General features: G+C 39.1%; 1 protein-coding gene across 2 annotated transcripts in view; it reads right to left on the reverse strand.

Moving 5' to 3' along the window:
* The window catches only part of LOC101937122 (high affinity cAMP-specific and IBMX-insensitive 3',5'-cyclic phosphodiesterase 8A), a 238,062-nt gene that overhangs the window by 122,171 nt on the left and 98,964 nt on the right, over positions 1-16,927 (reverse strand). The window lies entirely within an intron of this gene.

Raw genomic sequence — 16,927 nt, forward strand, 5'->3', positions numbered from 1 at the left:
ATTCCCTACTCTTTGTTTCCTATCTTTTAACCAGTTACCAATCCATGAGAGGACCTTCCCTCTTATCCCATGACTGCTTACTTTGCTTAGTAGCCTTTGGTGACGGACCTTGTCAAAGGCTTTCTGAAAATCTAAATATACTATATCCACTGGATTCCCCTTGTCCACCTGCTTATTGATCCCCCCCCCCAAAGAACTCCATTGTACAAAGCAGGAGATGTCTGCTCTTTACCACTAAACAAACATATGCTGATAACACTTTAAGGTACTTTAAAGATACTCTACAGTGTGCTGGGGTTCTTATCTTGACCAGCCCCAATAGTGAATATTAGGACTCTGCAGCAATGCTGCCCAGTTCCTGCTGACTCATTGCAATTGTCAAGACCCTTCAGGGTAGAGTAGAAAAAGATTAAGTTAATGAGGCGAAGCCATAGCCCTGGCTAATGTTATAAAAGCATAATTCTTAGACCTGAGATCTAGAGTAGAAAACTGGAGGCAATGAGTAAAGATACATTTTTTTTAAAAAGTCTATTTCTTTGTTTTGAATTCTCAGACAGCAGCCATTTGGGCTCTTTGGGTTACGACCTCCTCATTCCAACAGATGGCATCACATCTCAGGCTCAAAATCTGCGGGTTGAGAGAGTTCCCCACTTTATTAAATGGAGTCCAAAAAACACACGCATTCTCAAGCAACTTGCTAGCAGAGAGGAGTATCATAAGAAAGGCAATTAGTTCAAAGTACATGAGTAGTTCTAGAATGGAAATTTACAGATAAATTAAAGATATATAATTCTGCCCTCATGTACATTAGAATATTTCTAAACTAATAAACAGTCTTGGGTGAGAAGCAATGGGCTAAGCAATCTGTCTGCTTAACTTGTATCCAATCAATTTTAGTTTTACGTGTATCAATGGCCTGATGGCTGATACAGGAAAAAGCATGGATACCAATTTTCAAAGGGGTCCACTGTTTGGGGTGCCTTTATTTTTGGAAGGTCTGGGGCCTGACTTTCAGAAGTGCTGAGCGCCCCTGCTTCCAAAAGAAGTCCAAGTGGGTGCTCAGCGCCTTTGAAAAACATGTCCTAGGTGACTCAAGTTGGACTTTTTTCCAAAATTGGCAGACACTTTTGAAAATTTGAGCCTCCCTAGTTCGGCAAATGATGGGAATTTTTTTGTCTGCTCTGCTTACTTTGGTTTTCTAGTGAGCTCTAAAGGAGAAGGCGCATCTCTCAGTAGTGCAGAGCTCAGAAGACAAGGTCTGGTTGGATCGAGTAAATTATTGAACATAATGTATATTTTGAAATAACTGATTTTGACATGGTTAATTTTTAAAAAACTGTATTTATTTATTTAGAGGTGGTGAGGTGTGTGCATAATCACTGGCATTTGGAGCGGCTTGTGTCCCCCATCCATGTCCATTCCAGGAAAGGCTAACCTAGATGTGTTCTGACTAGGGCCTCCATTCCAGCAAGCTGCCATTTTTTACCCACTTTATACTCCCATCTCATAATGTCCTCTCTCTAGCAGGTGGCACCCTTTCCTCCCTTTGAACACGAGTGTTTCTACAGGATGAAAAACTTGAGCTGGTTCCTGTACTCAGCTTTACTGAGTCAACAAACATTACATTGTTGCCTAGTTGCTGGGCTGGCCATTTGAATCTCTGAATCTAGTACTATCATGTTGCTTCTCTTCAGTCACTTGCATACAATTACATAACTGGAGGCAAATCTATAGAAACCATATGTGACTTTAGCTTACAATGTGAGAAGTGGTTTCTTATCATTCTGAATATTTGCACAAATTTCCTGAAGACTTGTGTGCAGGACTGAAGTCTTTTGCATGATCTAGCTGGATTTCATTCAGCAATGTCCCGGACCATGATAGAAAAAGAGCAAAGTTTCTTTTAAAAAATATTGATTTTAACTCTTAAACCAGGCTTAACTTGGTCAGGCTGGGAATTTAGGGCTTCTTCAGAAGAAGTGAGATTTTACAATTTTGACACTAAAACCAAACAAGATTTTTATTATGATTAGAAGATGAAAGTACAACCTTTGTGGTGTTTACCATCTCTGTATTACAAAGAATAATAGCGAAATTTACAGCTTACTGTTAATGACCTACTGTTGCTACCCTCATCTAGCACACGAATCAATCTTCTGCTGGTGGCATTTGACTCAGATGATGAAAATGAACATGCGTCGGTCCGCACTGCTTTGGATTGTTATCAAGCAGAATCCATCATCAGCATGGACACATGTCCCCTGGAAGGTGGTTGAAGCATGAAGGGACATATGAATCTTTAACACATCTGGCATGTAAATATCTTGCAACACCAGCTACAACAGTGCCATGAGAACGCCTGTTCTCACTTTCAGGTGACATTGTAAACAAGAAGCTGCAGCATTATCTCCTGCAAATGTAAACAAACTTGTTTGTCTGAGCAATTGGCTGAACAAGAAGTAGGACTGAGTGGACTTGCAGGCTCTAAAATTTTACATTGTTTTATTTTTGAACGCAGGGGTTTTTTTTTACATAATTCTATATTTGTAGAGATTGCACTACAGTATTTGTATTAGGTGAATTGAAAAATACTCTTTCTTTTGTTTTTTTACAGTGCAAGTTCTTGTAATCAAAAATAAATATAAAGTGAGTACTGTAGACTTTGTATTCTATGTTGTAACTGAAATCAATATATTCGAAAATGTAGAAAATATCCAAAAATATTTAAATAAATAGTATTCTATTATTAATCACGCGTAATTTTTTTTAATCGCTTGACAGCCCTAATTTTTATCAGTGAAGGCCAGACCAGAGAAGAGCACCCTGCTCTTACACTGGAAAGCGATGAGTGGTGTGTGGTTCTTTTGGACTGGCCCCTGAGAAAGTTCCCCTCCTGCACAAAGAAGCTGTACCCTTCATGAAGTCATAGAGTTTAAGGCCAGAAGTGACCATTTGATCACCTAGTCTAACTCCTGTGTAACACAGGCCATTAAATTTCACCCAGTTAGCCTGTATTGAGCCCAATAACTTGTGTTTGACTAAAGCAAGGGTCGGCAACCTTTCGGAAGTGGTGTGCTGAGTCTTCATTTATTCACTCTAATTTAAGGTTTCACGTGCCAGTAATACATTTTAACATTTTTAGAAGGTCTCTTTCTATCTATAAGTCTATAATATATAACTAAACTATTGTTGTATGTAAAGTAAATAAGGTTTTTAAAATGTTTAAGAAGCTTCATTTAAAATTACATTAAAATGCAGAGCCCCCCGGACCGGTGGCCAGGACCCGGGCAGTGTGAGCGCCACTGAAAATCAGCTTGTGTGCCGCCTTCGGCACGCGTGCCGTAGGTTGCCTATCCCTGGACTAAAGCATAACTTGGGTTTGGTAAAGCATATCTTCCAGAAAAATATCATGATCTGAAAACATCAATAGCTAGAGAATCCACCACTTCCCTTGGTAGTTGTTCCCATGGTTAATCATCTTCACAGTTAAAAACATGTGCTTAATTTCTAATTTGAATTTGGCTGGCTTCTGCTTCCAACTATTGGTCCTTTTATGCCTTTCTCCATTGGATTAAAGAGCCCTTTAATACTCAGCATTTTCTCCCTGTGAAGGGATTTGTTGCAGTATACAAGCTCACTGTGAACAAAACACAATACATGCTCTGATATTCCTAGTTTCAAATTAGCTCTTCAGTGTCAATCTGCAATACTCAAGGGTCTTTCACTGGATAAATTATAGCAAATGTGATGCTCCATTGTTTGAAGTGATCACAATTACCATACGGGCCCAAAGCAAAGCAGAAGATTCCAAAAATGCTTCATCAGTCATATGAAGAAATCAGAATAGTCTGGTAACACAACAGACTACGTTACATCCCTTATTTGGTCCCAAGAAAGTGGGGGAGGTAGTTATTTTTTAAGTACAGGAACAACCCAGGACTTTAGGCCTTAGAATTTATTATAGCACTATATCCCAATTGTAGAACAGCAGGGAAGAACAGTTTATCTGTAGGTGGGTTTTGCCACATTGTGGCTACCTCATAAAATGTCTTGTTCTCATCACTTGCTTTTCTGCTGTTAACAAGACTATTATTTCATTAGAAAATCTTATCTCCTTCTAAAGAGCTAGACAAAAATTCAAGCTACAAAGGTTAGTAGAAGAGGAGCATTCTGCTCTGTCTTCCACAAGGAGCTGATCTGCAGCTGGTGTAAATTGTTACAGTCCTATTAAAGTCAATGGAGCTGTGACAATTTACCACAGCTGAGAATTTCTAAGAGTATTTGTAGGGTTTTCTGCAGCCTCCTCTGACATCAAAAACACACTGTAAATAAAGTAGAGTTGCTTGATACTAAGTTGCCCTCTTTTAAATCTAAAGTAAATCACTGAAGGGAAAAAGCAACCAGAAAAAACAATATAAAACAAACAGTAAAACCATACAATCAATCCACTGGCAAAGAGAGCCAATAAAGATTATCCACAACAAGGTTGTAAAATGACTGCAAGATAAAAAGAATGATGCAGCATTTTGAACAACTGGCAGCTCATAAGTAGGGAGGTTGTAATAAGCTAACATTAATTCTTCTAGGGTTTTTTAATCATAATAGGCTTCAGTTAATCATCCATGTATATACAGAGACTAGAGGAATATTTTAAGATTTTTAAAAACCTTTAAAAATATTTGAAAAATAACTTGGACAACAACAAGGTTGCAACGAAACTATTGAATCACTAAGATTACCATGCTGTCAGCTGCAAATATATATTAAATCCACTGAAAACACGCTCAGACAGCATTCTAAAAAGGGATCCAGCAGATCAGAAACAGTACTTTGATTTTTACTCAATCTAAGAATAAACAGCCATCAATTTGTACAGGTTAGAAACACACATGTCCAAAATTACCTTTGTTTTCCACATTTGTGAAATATCACATTGTTTTTTCAAAGGAAAGAATTCAAGCCCAGAGAGAAACAACGTTACAAGTGTTGAGAGGGCAAGTGAAATATTTTCGTGTCAAAAAGGATGAAAGAGAGACCTCCATCTCTGTATCAGTCACTCAGCGTATCAGAAGTCCTTGGTTTCATGACATGGTGCAGAGTGGTAGCAAATGCATTTTATATATAAACCTGATATTATTGTATTAAAACATTTCCTGTCAACAACATAGTATATTATACAAATTTCTTCACATCATCCATTATAAAATTCAACATCAAATTAGAGTGAGGATCAATTACTGGATGCCTTTCCAGAAGGGATTAGCAGTGGTTCAAACAAGATCTTTTCTAACTGAAACCATTTAAGTAAAGAAAGAGTGTATATAAAATTATGCCATATAACTGCAGTAAAATGGGAGCAATAATCTTTGACTGAAGTCAAAGGAACTATGACAATCTACACCAGCTGAGGAACTGCCCTTCAGAGTATTGCTAAATTCTCTCTGCAGCCTAGTGTACTGAATCTTACATCTCAGAAATCATTTACTCCAAATTGCACCTCACCCAGCCTCTTGAAACGGAAGGGGTAGAAAAGGTGACTGGTAATGGCAATGGATATGAAGCCAATCACCGGCTCATATTGAGCCCAACTGGTAGTGACTGAAGCTGGCTGTTCACAGTAACTTTTCTAATTAAGTTAATGGTCATAGTGGAGTTCTTAGTAGATGCATGCTCCCATTATGAAATCTCCCAACATCACTGGAACCTTGTTGGCAATCTCAGCTGAGAGGCCAAGGACTGAACAGTCTCTGAGGCCAAACGACCCTCTCACACCTGGGTGTGGTCCCTTCTGGCCAGAGTTGAGGCACATTGTCCTGACAATGAGAGGAAGTTTGCGATGCTGCCAGCCATGTTGTGCCTGTTACAGGGATAAAGGATTTCAATTTCCAGTGCTCCGTAAGCCAGTACAACTCTCCAGCACTCAAAAAATGTCCTGGGACAGTCTTTGAATGGGTAAGAAGGGATGCCAATGAGAACAGCAACTTTATTATGAGTGTATTTTTAACAGAGAAAATTAACAGAACAAAAAGGAAGTCAGGAAGGAATATTAAAATGCTCCAAAATTAAATTTCCTGATTGTGTGACGGAGAAGGCTGGGTTTGCCAGTTAGCTCTTCATCCATTAATCAAAGTGATATGGGAATGATGAGGATTATGGGGTCTGCCTGAGGTACCCACACCACCTAGTGAAGAGGTAAATACAAAATATGTAGACTCTAGTGCTATGGAAATCCAGCCAGAATATATCCTAAATATTCATTTTTATAAAGCAAATTTCTTCCCAATAACACAACATGCATTTAGTGACACGTGTGTGAGCTAATACGTAGCAGTAATTAGAGGACTGTTGGCCCACCCAGTGATTAGGGTACTAGCCTAGGAGTTGGAAAACCAGGGATCAAGTCCTGCTCTACCCCAGACTTCCAGTGTAACTATTGGCCAGTCACTTACTCTCTCAATTCCCCATCTGAAGAATGGGGATAATAGCACTTCCCTACGTCACAGGGGTGTTGAGAGGATAAGTACCTTTACGATTATGAGGTGCTCAGGTTCTATGGTAATGGAAGATGTAGAACTAGCAGATTTATCAGATGCAGAAATAATAAAGAGGCAGCAAATAAAACTGAAATAATGGCAAGATAAATGTATTAATCTTAAGAGCAAAGGACAATGAACATTTAAGCAATGATAAAAATTAAGAAACATAAGGAGCTGTGGTGGAACCAAATCTAGCCCTAGAACTTAAAATGGAATGTTCTTACAAATGTAAATCCCACTGCTTTATGGGAAATGTGGCTGTTTATAACGCCAATGGCACAAATGTGCTTAAGTGTATAAGGCATTGTATACAAGACCTGTAACAACTGGATGCTGCTGCAGAATAATCTAGTGGTCTTGTGTGAATACTGGTCACATTAACAGATATAAATTTGGATATAAGAGAGCGATCTAGTTTTGTTTTTATTAAATTCTTATACCTTACTAGTACAACTCCCTCTCCTTAAATACTCCACATCAGTCGCATCTGATACATAAGATCACATTCACATTGGAATACTGTGAAAATTACCATTATGCTAAACACAGTTGAAATGAATAGGCGACAAATGTAGATGTCAAATAATGCTGTGAAACTAAATAGTACAAATCTAACTTGCTTGCTAATGGAAGTATGAAGAGACTTGTATGACTTTATACCTAGCAATTAAACAAGAAATAGTAATTAGCTTGGGGACAAGCTTAATTCTCATTGCAGAACTTCACCTTAATAGCTCATCATGGGTCATTTGAACTAAAAAAACAAGCAGCTTATATTTTATCAATACATATTAATGACTGTAAGCATCTACAGCTTTCATTAAAAACATTGAAATAATGATTTCTGTTTAAATAGCCAATTATTTTAAATGTGAAAAATATTTTCCAGTTTAAATACTATCACTTTCCACAATATAAGTCACTTGCATATTATTATTTTTTTTGCTTAAAGAATTTATTTTAGCTGAAGAATGGAAAGTTTTTAACTTGAAGTGCATTTCCCTCAGTTCCTTTCATCCGTGTGATATGCATGTGTAAGGGAAAGTCAGTACAGAGAAAAATGGTGTGAAAGTAGCTAGCATCTTATAAAAATAGCTCTTTTGGGGGAATATAATTTATGCTACAGTTCTAAAACACACGGAAGTTTAAGTTTCCTTGATACCTTCAGCTTTGCTCGTAAGCCAAAAGAACACGGTGTTAAATTCCACGTAAATATCGCACAAATCACAGTCTTTCGTGATATTCTTGAACTGTTTCAATAAGCCTTAGAGCTATCACACATTATCCCATGATTCAAAGCTTTAACCTTGAGGGAAAAATACACAAAACAGCTTCTGATTTTATTCTACTGAATACAGCATTGTAAATACTAGAACACTTATTTGATAAACATGATAGAATAGCCCTTTAAAGTGAGTACGCCTCATTTGCCATATTTATAGTATAGTAAATGGCCTCAGTGCAAACTATTTTAAAATGCAAAACACCACTAACTACGCTAATATTTTTACTGAATCTACTCATAAGGGGTTTTTTGTTTGTTTGTTGCTTTGTTTTTGTTTTACGACACTACGGGGATGATAGTAGTTTTATGGAAAGGAATAATTTGTTTCCTATGCAGGAGGTACAGGGTCTTTAAAACTAAAATATTTGTTTTGGGTCATCTACTAATATTAAGATTTTTTTTTACATCAAAGAAACTTGCTATGACTTAAAAATAACTCTAGCAATTTATAAAGTTCAGAAGGTGTGAAGTCTCCTCCTATTTCACAAAGAAAACTTAGGTGTGTGTACAAAAGCCCTTCCATCCACCCTAAATGTATCCAGTACCGGATGGCATAGATTTACAGTATATAGCAAACATTCCATAGGACACAACCTCTTTTCACAGCATTGAGCAAAAGATCTGGTTCATTGACAAAGATTCCAGTGTGTGAATATGCTGAGATACCTGCACACTTCAGAATATTTTTAGCCAGCGTCCTCTGCCTCCCTTTTATAGGGAAAAGACTAGGGCAGTGGGGAGGGGGGAAAAAATCCCACGATTTTTCTCCTCCTATTATTTTGCTCCTCAATAAATTTCATTTTAGGACAAAATATACCATAAGCTATAGGAATCAAAACCTCCGCTTTCACCCATGCCAGAAAGTACAAAATAGCAAATATCCCTAAAGACGACCTACAATAGTTATGATCAAGAAACGTACATATTTAAAACATACAGGGACGAACATATTGCTAATCTGATAGCATCGCTGTCAGGACACTTCTATGGTACACAGAACTACTGACAAAGAAGAGAATCGCACACTCTAATATTTTGTAGAGCTCTATTCTTCCTGAAAATCTTTAACTGTTAGCCAAATCTTGAAGTCCTGACTCAGTCTATTGGGAAACTGTGAAGTCAAAACAGGCCGATGAGCCAACAGGACACAAGTGACATCCAACTCTACATTTCCTTGACATCAAATGTAATCAGCACCATCTCCCAGCTAAAGCTGAACGCAGGTAAGGCGGTGGCAATTCTGGCTGAAAATTGTAAACATTTCAGAGAACTTGCCTCTTTTATAACACCCCCTCACTACCATGGGCTTCTGTCTTCTGATTAAGTCAGCCTGCAGCCTTGGATTCCGCAATGCTACTAGACTGCCAGATACTCACAGGCAGCAGAACACACCCACTTCATCGCAGCTAGCCAGAGGACTGAGCCCGCAACCTATCAGAACCCAAACTAGCCCTGCTGATTCACACATTCATGACTGCCAGAGTTGGTTATTGCAATGCATAGACAGAGCTAGGAATGAATCTACATACCCCAAATGGCTCCAGCCACCACAAAAGGCAACAGCCAGCCTGCTTAGCAACACAGTCTCCATGAACACATCACCTCAGTGCTCTACTGCCACGCAACCGATCTATTAAATAGAGTCCGGTACATGATATCTGTCCTGATACCCAACGCCTTCCATGAGATTTGCCCTAACTACCTGAAAAATCAACTCTGCATCCACGACCTACCAGGTCAGCTACATGGTATTAGAATCTTGAATGTGAGAACCCATATATGAGGTGGCTTGGGAGTGCAGGAGAAGGAACTGTCACAGGAGGAGAGAGACCTAGAACCAAGGGTTCTCACAACAAATTTTTCAGTGGCCTCAGAATGCGGCCACCAACTCTTGCTGGTGGCCGCTCTGACCATTTTTCCTAAAATATTTAATTAAATTTAGGAAAAACAAATAAATATGCCCAGATACATGTCCAAATCATTATAATCTATCTATCTATGTAGGGATTTTTTTTGCAGACTCAATAAATAAAAATATTGTACAGTTGTCTCTATTCTTTATTGGACCTAAACAGAACAGAAACACAAATAGGGTGCTTTGAACGTTCTTGTCATTTTTCTTATTGTTTCTTTTGCTTTTTTTGGTTGCTTTTTTTAAAGACTTGCTAGCTAGTAAGTGTGCCGCTAAAAGTGATATTAACAAACATACAAATATCACTTTTCACAACAGATTTACTCAGCCCCGGCAAGTCCGGGGACAAATTAAGCCCTGGATGGGGAGGTAGATACAAAGACTGCAGGGGCCGGGGTGATGGGGCACAGGGGGAGGCAGCAGGGGTGTGGCTGAGGGGGAGTAGCGGGGGAGGGGCCGGGGTCTAGCTTCCCCAGCCAGGAGCTTAAGGGCCGGGCAGGATTGTCCTGCGGGCCAGAGTTTGCCCACCTCTGCTCTATTAGCATTCCACTGATGTCCGTGGAATGTCCACACAAAACTATACCTCCACTTGCAGAGAAGGTGTGTCCTCTCTGGGATACATGTGAAATGGTTGACAGCAGATTTCAAAGGCCAGTTCTAAATACAAATTCTCCCAGAAAATGGGAGCACAGGATTGAGAACACAGGTAATCGTTGTACCTCATCAGCAGACAGGTGTGTGCCACCTAATCTTGAGACAATTTAATTTGTTTTTAATGCTGCATGCAGGAGCTTCAAGCCAATGACATGGCCCTGCCCAAGCATTTATCTTCAGAAACTGTGAGAAATTTGTAAGTTAGTAAAAATACTGAAAAATTATATGTATATCGTTACATAGCAACAGTCTTTTTGTAATGTGTTTGTACAGCTTCTGTCACATTGGGGTTCTGGTCAATGACTGGGACTCCTCGGCATTACTGCAGTACAAATAATTTATGATATAGACGACTGCCACACCTGGAAAATCGGCTACAGCTTTTTTAGGTTCACTTTCATTAAAAGAGAGATCCATTTAGATTGAGACACAGCATTAGAATGAGAGTGCAGGAGCAGTTTATATAGGTAAGGAGATCTTATCTTAGTGACATTACAATTCACGGAAAATATGTAAATATATCAATTTACCATGTGCATACAAAACCATTTCATGATTACATTAGATAATTATACACCTGATATCTCGTACAACAAATACAAGTGATATAAGCTCTGAAAATTGCATGAAACAAGGCACTGCTTTTTTGCCAAATCAGTTGGTAAACTGACTCAACAAGCCTTATCTCACTCTTATCAGACCACCTGTCTTTGCCCCTTTAATGTTAGGCTTAAAAGAGGAAATGAGCACTTAACTGATAGTGCTTCTTCAAAGAAAAGATTTGCTTCGGTTACCTTTGCGTTTTTTTAATAAGATTGTTTAGTCAAAGCTTGGCATCAATTCATGGTGTGCTCCGTGTCAGAGCTTTCCCAAGCCATCAGTAGTTTGAGCCAGAACCAGTGAGAGTGTTCCTGGTTGGCATATAATTTGGGGGAAGACATTTACCTTCATTAGTTTGTCTGGGAAGAGAGGGAGTTAATGGAACGAGTTAAGTAACTGCTTTTATAATGTAGGAAAGAACTCACAGTGGTAGTGGCCATTTAAAATGTACAGCAACCAAGAGTGCTCTGTAATCAGATATATCTTCCCACATTTATGTTCCATCCAAAATACTCTCTTTTCTTACTGTTTTCCCTCTACATTCTGATTGCTGTGACATCTTGTGAGGGCTGTCTGCAGGCAATTCTTTGCAATTCCGCCAAAACTAAAGTGATGAGGAGCAGAGCAGACTGCAAATACACTAGCATTTTAAACATGAATAGGGTGTCTTTGAAGTGGCCCTTGGGCGCAGACGCTCCATAATTTATCATGATATCGTTGGACTGAAGAGATCAGCAAGACACTGTACTATGTGGCAATGCAGCTCGTTTGGCTTTTGTTTGTTTAAAGAGCATTTCAAATATTTTTATTGGTATTTTCTATTCGTCTCCAGCTCTTGGATTTTTTTTATTACCTTGTCTGTGTGTTCAGCATACTCATTTTTGACAATCAGAACATCTAGCAGCGTAAATAAAATTCCAACAGAACTGGCAACATTTTCTAACTTAAAACGATTTTCTGACTTAAAGCTGCTTCCACCACCACATGCTAATCTCCAGCTACAACTTAAAAAAAAAAGTTATGAGCCTATACTCTATTATTTTTGAGTCCATATTTATGATCTTGTGATTGATTGCCTAAAAATACACTACTCAAGTGTTTTAGACTGTTAATCAAAATATGGTTCTTCCAAGTTCTCCCTTAAGGGCCAGCTTGTTCCCATTGAAATCAATGGCAAAACTCCCAGTCACTTATAGGGCCAGGATTATAACATGAAATAAGCAGTACTGACATTACCTTGTTGCAGGATGTAGAAGATATGCCAATGCTGGTGTTTGGGTGGGAAAAATGACAATAAACCCTACCGCCCTCCCCCAATGGGACCATATTGTATGCTTGAACAGTAATGTTTTCTTCCTCTTTGCCTTTACCCATCCTATCCCCACTCCCTTCTTTCCCCAGAATTAGTGAGAACTTGGTGTCTGGAACAGCCCCTATAGTCTCCCTTTTGCAATCTGGTGCATCATCCTGTCTTCCAAAGCTATGGCACAAAATGAACAAAAAGACATTTTCTCACTTACAAATTAACTACTCCAGGCAGGCAGTCCTAGCATCATTGCGGATTTAATCCCTCTGAAGGAGATCTCAAAAGCAGAAAAGATTCAAACACTGAATGGCACCCTCCACATGTTTTCTTCTCATTCAAGAAAGGAAAAAGTGTGAAGTGGAGCTCAGAGAAAATCAGTTTGTAGGAAGCAACACGTCCCTTTTGCTCCTATCAATACATCAATCAGGGTGTTATGGTCCTACAAGTACAGCAGGCAGGAGAAAACAAAACAAGAATCACAGACCACTATGGAATGAAAAAAGAAACAAAGCTCCTGCAACAGACACAAGAGCGACCCATCAGGATGCTGAGTGCCTCCCTAAGAGGTGCTAGAGATGAGGTTACTTGACACACCGCAGGAGGCCTTCAGCACCCGGCAGGATCCGGCACTTAAAGAGAAGAGATTTCTCAGACTCAAAATAGATTTGACTCTTCCGAAAGTCCAGAACAAATGAAGTCATCATATATAAATTCTTCTGCCTCATGAATGTGTCTCTTGAACTCTGCACTGGTGCTAGGCGGCCTAACTATCAAGAGCAAACACTTATCTTCCCTTAACCTAAAATGTTGATTACAGATCAGACAAAGACTCCTGGAGCATTTCAGGCACTGATATTTTACAACTCCTCATCGAGTGAGAAGTGCTGTACTTGTGACAGTCTCTAATTTTCTTGGGATAGAACACAAATGGCCATTTTGATTAGGCACAATACACTCTCTAATTATCTGGTTTCATTCTCAGCGAGGGACTATGATGTCCAGATTATAATGGAATTTAGAGTTCCCATTCAGCATGAATTTAGTGCCTATTTCTGTCAAAATGCATTCCACATTTAGAAGTGCATAGCATAACATACCAACTTGGAAATTAATTATTTCAATGATCACAGGCTGCACTGGAAGGAGGAAAAAGTTGCAAAAGCATTCAGACACCGCCAATAGCTTGTATTAATGAAGTTAGAAGGAGCCCTAAGAAACATAACAATGTGTACGAAGCTCAGAACACCACAGCAGCATTCCTTCCAAAGCGTCACAGGTTGTTGGCCCCACCACACTTTCAGTCTCTACTCCCTGGCATTCCACAGTACGTCTGTTAGTCTACAAGGTGCCACAGGACTCTGTCGCTTTTTACATTCTGGCAGTGCTTTCCCCATATTTACTTAATCCTGCAATAATTCCAAAACAAACAACTTGGAGGCCTTTTGTCTTTTAAAATGCCCAAACGTCTCTTAATTTTTAGACAGGCACCTTAGACTTGCCCTTTTTCCTTTCCCAAAGCTTGAGGCAGACTCTGCAACTAGTGTAAAAGCCTATCCTTAAGAAATACAGTTAAGTTTTCCCACACACAACCTGGGCATTAGTCTCATTATGTTTTTACACCAGTATCCTAGTTTGGAAAGGGAGGGAGAAGATTTTGTTCATAAAAAAGAAAAATAAATCAATCTAGCTGTAGAACTTATTCTGAAATATTCTCAGATACGTGGGCCAAAGAATTCCTCCCTGGTTTAACTCCACTGGAGCAATATCCAGTAACCTACGGGCACGTCTTCACTACCCGCCGGATCGGCGGGTAGCAATCGATCTATCGGGGATCGATTTATCGCGTCTAGTGTAGACGTGATAAAATCGATCCCCGATGGCTCTGCCGTCGACTTGGGAAACCCACTGCAGCAAGAGGCAGAAGCGGAATCGACGGGGAGCGGCAGTGGCCGACTCGCCTCCATCCTCACAGCCAGGTAAGTCAACCTAAAATACGCAACTTCAGCTACGCTATTCACGTAGCTGAAGTTGTGTATTTTAGGTCGACCCCCCCCCACTCCCCCCGTAGTGTAGACCTAGCCTAAGAAGCAGTATCAATTAACCTAGGGATATAGGGCCTGATCCATAAGCCACTGAAGTGAATAGAAATACTCCCATTTACTTCAGCGGGTTATAGATCAGGAAATAAATAAAAGGGAAATTAGATGGGCTAAAATGGATCTCAAATAGCTAAAAGTGTAAAAACGAACAAGAGATTCCCCTAATCATCACAAAAGCACATTGGGGAGAAAAAAATAAATTATTCATATGCCTTACAAGGGTCTAAAATAACTGTATTGATTAAAAAAAGGGATCCCTGCAGACAGCTCAGTGAAGACCTCTGCTCGATGTGCAGCTGCCTCCAAAAAAAGTAAAAAAAAAAGTGTTACATTGCATAAAAATGGATGACAAGTAATATGCAGACTATTGTGCATTTATTTAAGTCAATGGTTTGGCCATCACCTAGAATAGTGAATGCAATACTTGTCACCTCATCTCAAAAAAATTTTGCACACCTAGAGAGGGGGGTTCAAAGAAGGGCAACGAGAATGATCAAGGGCCTGAAAAAAAAACCTCATATGAAGATTGAAAAGTTTGGCATTGTGCACCTTAGAAAGGTGATTAATATGAGGGAACATGACAAAAGCATATAAAATCATGTGTGGTCTAGAGAAAGAAGACTGAGAATTTCTGTTCTCCGCCTCATTACAAAAGAGCAAGGGCAATGAAATTAAAAACTAATCAAAGGAAATACTTGTACAGACACTGTGTGATTAGACTGTAGAACTCATTGTCACATGAAGCTGCTGAAGCCAAAAACAACATGCTCCAAGAAGTGATTCAAATAACTATCAAGAATATCCAGGGGTATAATTAATGATGGATTTTATGGAAGGCATATTAAACCTCATGCTTCAGGGCATAATGCAATCTCTAACTATTAAATATCAGAATAAAACCTAATGAGGAGGCAGATTATTCCATGTCTTCCTATTGCATGGTTCTTACAACCTCCCTCTGCAGCTTCTGGTGTTGGCCACTGTCAGGGTACTGGACTAGATGGACCTTGGGTCTGACCCAGTATGGCAACTCCTATATTCCCGCATAGAATATGGGTTTGTGTCAAGATACTTTCACCTGACCATCAATGCTGCATTACCACAGAACTCCTAAGTCTCTTTCATTTTGTATAACATGTAATGAGAGATTTAGTAAAGTGCAGGGAATATAAAATCAGAGAACTTTGCAGTTAAATAAGTTAGCACCGACCATGCAAACACTTAGTAGATGCTTAACTTTAAGCACACGATTAACTACAACGGACTACACATGTGCTACACAAATTAAGCACCTGTTTGCAAGCTCAGAGCATTAATCTGTAATAACAGGACTGCAAAATTGTTCTTCCATGTACAAGTCTGGTTTGGGGGGTATTTTGCACAGCTGAGCGAAGTATGTCTTTATTTTTCATTTTTACCAACCAACATGTGCTTGGGTTAACATATTTTAATTACAGTTGTTCAAAAATACTGTAATAAAAGGTAGGTATAACCTTGCAGGTGCCAGAAAAAGAAATAGTCATATATATATATACAGATATACAGTATAGAAAACGTTTTAAACCTCATGTCAGTCAGCCATGGATTTTTATTCAGGTTAGTGACAACCATGTCAATATTAACTTACAGGCACAGAGCCTGTAAACACCCACTCTCGTGCTTAGCTTTTGTAGGATCAAGGCCTTAGATACTGTAAGCAGCTGAAGTGGAATCCCTCAAGGAAAACAAAGGTATTTCATTTAGAAGCTTATGTTAAGGAAATTCCAACACCGAGGTCCACAAAAGAGGAGTTGAGATCTCACAGGGCAACTAACCCACTCCATCACCACTTTATTAACTAGTCATTTGTACTGTAGCAATGCCTACGGACTCCAACCATAGCCCAGACACTATTGTGCTAAGCACCGCACAAACAGGGAACAGTCAGTCTTTCCCCTGAGAAACTTACAATCTAATCTTTATTTAGTCAAAATATTCAGCCCAAGACACTTGCTTTAACATTCCTGGCAACACATTACTTATTTGTATCTCCTCCTAGGAGGATAGTGCTACCATGGAAATCATGAGCTCCTGGATTCTGATTTAGAAAAACAAAAACAATAGAAATTAAATGCTGCCTCCGCCACCTGTAACTACAATAAAAACCTTCCTAAAAAACCTCACCCAAAATGGTGCACATACTGCAGCCTTGCAAAATCCTACTTTTCCACTTGCCTTGGGCTAGTTACTTTTTTGACATGAAAGTAAATCATCATTAGTTTTTTTTCGCCATTATCAATCACCACGGTAAAGGGCAGGAGTGTAGAATTTTTGCTCAGACCATACATTTTTATGAGACATTTGAAGGCTGATATATCACTTGGTTGTAATTCTTCTCAAGACTATTCACATTAATCACTGATGCTTCATTTGGACAGTTTATGATGTGATTAGAACCTTGCAATGCAATTGCACTTTTATTCTGTACTTGATTTGACATTACTGAATCTGTTTCATTCCATCCACCTCTTAAACAGATTCCTTATTCCTACACAA

Source organism: Chrysemys picta, chromosome 10 (genome assembly GCF_011386835.1).
Source record: "Chrysemys picta bellii isolate R12L10 chromosome 10, ASM1138683v2, whole genome shotgun sequence".
Taxonomy (NCBI): Eukaryota; Metazoa; Chordata; order Testudines; family Emydidae; genus Chrysemys; species Chrysemys picta.